This window comes from Haemaphysalis longicornis, unplaced genomic scaffold (genome assembly GCF_048455015.1).
Source record: "Haemaphysalis longicornis isolate Haplotype H1 unplaced genomic scaffold, Haemaphysalis longicornis Haplotype H1 scaffold_5, whole genome shotgun sequence".
In the NCBI taxonomy this organism is placed as follows: Eukaryota; Metazoa; Arthropoda; class Arachnida; order Ixodida; family Ixodidae; genus Haemaphysalis; species Haemaphysalis longicornis.
In genome coordinates this window covers 21,107,685-21,113,684 of record NW_027526385.1, presented here as the reverse complement: position 1 = coordinate 21,113,684, position 6,000 = coordinate 21,107,685, and positions in this window count along the sequence as shown.

Below are 6,000 nucleotides of genomic sequence, written 5' to 3'. Positions count from 1 at the left end.
GGTTGTGCGGGAAAGCCACCCGTCCCACACGTAGGAGTCCGCCGGGCCACCGTGCGAGCGGCAGTGCCGAGGAGGAGTGGCGAGGAGCGGCCGGTCGAAAACTGGCGCACGATATTCGGCCGCCTATCAGATGAGCGGCCGCCGCTGCCGCCGCTTCACAACCGCCGATTCACAGTTGAGCAGAACTGACTGAATACGGGGTCTTGTGCGCAGCACTGAAAGCGGGCTTTGTCTGGAAGTGGAACCCGCGGCATGTGGCAATCAGACACGCAACTATTGCGCTACGCGATACACAGGAAGTCTAGCCCGATCAGAAGCTCAGCACCGTGGTAGTCAGAATCCAGAGGTACCCGCAGCCAAAGCAGTAGCTATGCGCCGTCGCCCAGGAGACCCTACAGTTGGCGTTGCCGACGCACAGTCTTACCGTCACCCCGCATACACGCGAGCCTGTCTGAAATTCTTAGCTGCACCCGTTTTGCACTGTGGAAACAGCTAAACAGGTGCGCTCAAATGGAGAATTAGAGAGCATCGTAACTGTCATCCTTTTTTGTTTGAATTAATATTGTGTGAGCAATGTGCAACATATTTTTTCTCTCAATGTTGTTAAACCGAGTTTTGTGCTTTTTCTTATTGTACTTTAGCGCTGCCTAAGCTGTCTTCATTCTTTTCAGTTACTGTTCGTTTGACTTTGCTGCATTCTGTGCATTTAATTTTTACTTTGTAATAATTAATCAAGGGTCGCTTTGCAGTCTGTTGACTATGGCACCCTTGTCTGTATACTAACTTGTATGTATTTTAGGCCGTTAGAAATAATAAAGAATTCATAATTCAATATTTCAAAGTGGAAGCTGACATAGATCATTCTGGTGCTGCCGTGCAAAACCTCCTACATTTATCGCTATTACTATATGCTGCATCAAGAGAGCATGTACTAGCCCCTGCAAAGTCTATAGGGTGAACAGTCGTTTGAGTTTACTGATTTCACTTTTTAGTGCCGAAACTGTGAAAAAATGATTGGCTGCGGAATGAATGTGTACGTGAGAATATTCCAGATGCTTTCTCCAGTGAGAGGCCCTGCACTATCAGTACATCAGGGGATGGGAGTAACTTCAATGTTTTCATACTCGGTAAACGCGGACCAGTCTTGCCCGGCGCTCCAACCGCGCACTAATCAAATTTTACTTGGTCGCCCCGGGTGCTTCAAAACATTTGCGTCTGAGCGTGTTTACACAATATATCCCCATACAATTTCCGCTTTACTAGCACGCAATAGTGCGGCCTTACTGCGAACAAACGTGCGCACTCCACTGCTCTAGCGACCAATGTCGAACTCTTTCAAGTACGATGAGGTAATGAACGAAATAAATAAACATTCGGCATATGTGCTACGCTCTAGCCGGTCGCATACTGAAGATATCTTCTATAGCGCACTATTGCATTAACTATGCCTGTTGGCAGGATTCTAAAAACAATTAGCCTGGTAAGGGAAAGAAGGGACCCTTATCTCTGATTAATAAAGTGTATATTGGAGATCGTACAAACTGTCTCAACAAACACTTTTTTTGAAACCCCACCAGCGCTGTCAGTTTTTGCTCTTGTTTCCAAATGCAAGGATGTGTAATTCTATTCGCTTAAAACAAAAAATACCTCGTACGCGGATTTCAGTTTGCTGTAGTCTTATTCGCTGTTGTGTACTAAACACGCTATGCACTTGTTTATTAGCTTTGTTGTGTTCAAAGTTCAGAACGTTTGATTTCAATATCATTTACGGTTAAGCATTTACCACAAGTTTTAAAATCGTGAAAGGAAGAAATTGGAGTATTGAAACCTAAGCATATTATGATATCTAAACACCTAAAACGTTTCTGATTGGTGCTTTATTTTAGCGTCTAGTCACATACATAACAAACGCTCAATCAACAGCAGAAATATTTTCAATTTCTTTGATTACGTGGAACACAATAATCACGAGATGTCCTATAAAACTTTCGCTAACGCGTTGGGCTGAGAACTGTGAAATGTCGCAACAATTAAATGATTTAATTTATTCACCTCAATTCAATCAGTGCTTGATTTCCAGTTACGCTACTTTATTTAGATAAAAATGTGGTTCGTTTTGGTACCATAAGTATTACAGCACTCGTTAGAACATTTACTGCCAATTTAGAATTACACCGCACTGCTGTACCTTTGTATTTGTAAATATTTTTAGAGACTGTATTATACTGAAAAGGACTGCCCGTGCCACAAGGTCGCAAAAGGTATCCTGATTTCGTTATATTCATTGTTGTTTTGGTTTGATTCTTTTCGTAGTTGTATCGACTGTGGCAGCACTCCTGAGACACTCACAAAAATATTCGGGGGCATTAACTGCTCGACAAAGCAGCACATGATTGCTGCAAGATGTTATGTTTGGCTGCGGAAACCAACCTTCCTTTCTTAGGTTCCCAGTAGCGCCGATTTAATTTGCTCTGGGCGTTCGAGACGCCCAGATGTCCTCAAGAATCAGTGCAACCGATATGCTGACAAGACAAGAGTTTCGAACCACACATGTAAGTCGCGCCACTTTGGGAAAAAAAACTGGGGCGCGCATGCTCGATGTTTGGGGCTCTGTTTGCCCAAAACTTTCCAGCATTCCAAATTTACCTGAGTGTCGTTTTCGCAATGACAAGGCAAATATTTCTTAGAGAAGATTGTCGTCAGCATCCTATGCGTATTTGAAGAGTGGCCAAAGTCTTACGACGAAAAAAAAGGACAGCTAATCAGTTACTTAAGGCAGAGCAGCTGTGTTTGGGTGATAATTTTTTACATAGTTTTTAGCACGAGAGTTTTCTATTCCTGGATTCACGAAGATTTCAGCTACGTCATATACGTCACGGAAGTAACGCCAGGAGACAGAAGCACGCTGCCTTTAAAGGGTGCAAACCTGCACACAGGGTCTTCTTGCGGGGAAGCAGCCTTTAGAACTGAAGAGTACGTTTTACTTAGGGTTGCTCGTTTTCGGGTTTTACAGTTCATATCCGTCGCGGAAATGACGCCAGTACACCTTTGCCTGAGCGACCGCCAGCAGGACGTCGCTCGCATGCACACCCACAAGACAGCAGCGGACCCGCAAATCATGCCCAGCTGCAGATTTCACTGCACATTTCACTTTAATGTTTTACCGATTGCTATGACCGAGGAATCAACCACAGTTTTTTTCACTACTTACTCAACGCCCACGTAGTAATCTTTGCGATCATCAGTGCAATATAAAATATCATGTGTTGTGATAAGGCGAAATAGAGCCGCTGCCTTCCCTATAAATAATAAGGCCTCCCAAAATTCCCTGCTCCCGATCTCTCGCCGCATGAAGCATATCCGCATGTTCCACTATTCTTCCAGCGGATAATGTTACCCATAGCAACCGCTCTCGTACCTGTGGAAACGTTAAACTTGACCGCTGCTCTTCCATAAGATTAGAAATACAGTGGGAATGCGGACACACAAAGCGTTGTTATGGCCCAATATGTTTCAGTATATCCAGTATATCCAGTATGGTCAGTATGGTTCGCCCAGTATAGTTCTGCTCAATTTCTTGGGGAATTGAGAGCTACCTCCAAGAAAGAACCAAAAATGTGGCGATGGCGCAAAAACAAGTGTAAAACAGAATAAAGTGCTTGAATTGAACCTATTGCTTCGGAAAAATACACGAACAGGAGGAGAGGTGCCTACGGAATATAGAAACTGGTGACTTTCAGGTTAAAGCGATAACTTTAAGGAGTACGTAACGGATGTACCAACTAAACTTGCTTAAAGATATCCCGGTTTGTCTCCAGCAGCTCACCTATATTTTCGGCGTTAAAAAGGAGAAAATCTATTGCTATCAGGGACGAGAATGTTTGGTTTCTTAATGAGCATGTTCAGTCGTCAGTTCAGACGCCGTAACACTAAGCTACTGGCCACTGTTGAAGACTAAACAAATTGAAGTTTTTCAACTAAAAGGACGTCTTTACTCAGAGAAGACCTACGCCGAATCTGCTACTACAGCGTAAAAACGATAAAGTTGATATAGGAAGCTTGTCAACTAGTTGATTTTTTTATTTTTTGTTTTTTGTTTGGTCGTTTATTTGTTTGCTCGTTTGTTGTTTTGATCCACCGACCGTTCGTTCACCAGCTCGTTAATTTTGCTTGTTTGTTTGAGTTTGTTTGTTTGTTTGTTTGTTTGTTTGCGTGCTTATTTGCTTGCTTGTTTGCTTTCTTGCTTGTTTGTTTGGTGGGTTGCTTGGTTGCTTGCTTGCTGACTTCTTTGTTTGTTTGTTTGATGGTTGGTTGATTAGTTGTAAGCGGTCGCCAAAAGCGACAGGCCTTCCCGGTAATGTTGTGTACATCAGGATTAGAAGGTAAACAAATACCGATAGAAGTAAAAATAGTAACTCAAACATGCCATTGACTCCTGCATTTACAGCCACATTTTACACGTTACAAGGTTAATCTCTATGGAAGGAAGGGGGACGAGAATGTAAGAGTTGCTTTTTTTGTGTTGCTAATTGATTTGTGCACAGAATTTGAAACTGAGGATTAATAGTTGAGACACAGGTGCCAATATAAGGCGACTCTGAAGGAGTCTATATTTCAGACTGAAGTAAATATTGCCCACGTATAAATAAAGTTTCTGACACCCAACATGAAGTAGCAATAAAGGAGTAGAACACTACGGTTGTCTTCAGCTACCATTGTAGTACGCGTCTCAAAAGGTCGCATATACCGATAAATCATCATGACAAGTAATCACATAGAGAATGCTCGGCTTATAGGAATGGCCGAATTTATAGCCATTGACAATATTTAATAAACGAAGGCTGGAAAATGACGTGGCAAAATAACAAGATATCGATGAAATGAGCATGACATATGGTTGCACATTCTATATTCTATTATAGCGGAAAAAATCCAACCAACAACGGCTGCCTTCAAACAAGCGAATTCATGGTGCGGCGAAAGACGCCTATGCAATAGGGAAGCCTCTCAATTCAGAAGATTCTCTGTGGCACAATATACCAGAAATATGTTTAAGATAGACTAAGGACTACAGCATAAACTGTGGCTGAGGTTACTGAAATGGGAAGGATGGTGTGGTACTTTTTCACTTCAAATAAAAAGGTGATTTAGTTGTCGCCGTGTTTTCGGCAGAACAGAAGTATTGAACTCCTCAGGAATTTTCTGGAAAAGATTCTACGACGGCGCATAAGACGCGTAGAATTGCTTCATTTAATTGCTATTGATACAATCTCAGTCGGTCTGTTGGGATATTTCCAATGGAATATTTTTTTAGTTCCAAAGAAATTGCCCGTGTCGTTGAGTAATAAATTATTAACTGTAGTGAAATGCAAAGTGATGAAGCATGCATTTTGTAAACCGGACGGCAACTGATATATTAGTGGTAAGTGACTTTGTAGGCTTTTCAAGTTCCGTCTCTGTAGCAATTATGTAAGTACTGGAGTGAGCGTGATGTGTAAGTTAGAAATTCAGTGCTCACACAGAGAGCTTATTTCCCCACAGCTCCAGACATCCTCTTCGCTACTATGCCTTACATTTCCCAACGCATGCTGCTTACGCCAATACACCAAACTTGTTGTTTACCATGAAAATCACCTTCGTAAAAATATCTAAACAGTTCTTTTTTAGCGATTCACATTTCTATACGAAATTTATGTTCCGAGAAATACTATGTCAGGGTGGTACTTTGCATTATCTCTATAATGCAAACGTAAAGAACGAACTCCTGCTTTTCAACGCAATTTTAAAGACTGTACCAATTCCCATAACGTGTAGGCAAAGCTTGTTCTTTCATTTTTATGTAAGTGCGCTTGGAGTTCCCGCACTGGATTCGAACAACAAACCGAGGATGATTTCGTTTCCGCTTTCCGCCCTACCGCACCTCCTAATCACTGCTGGCGGCCGCTGGTGCTCATCAAATATTTCCCCTATACACTGGACCAGTGAGCAGACATGTAACGG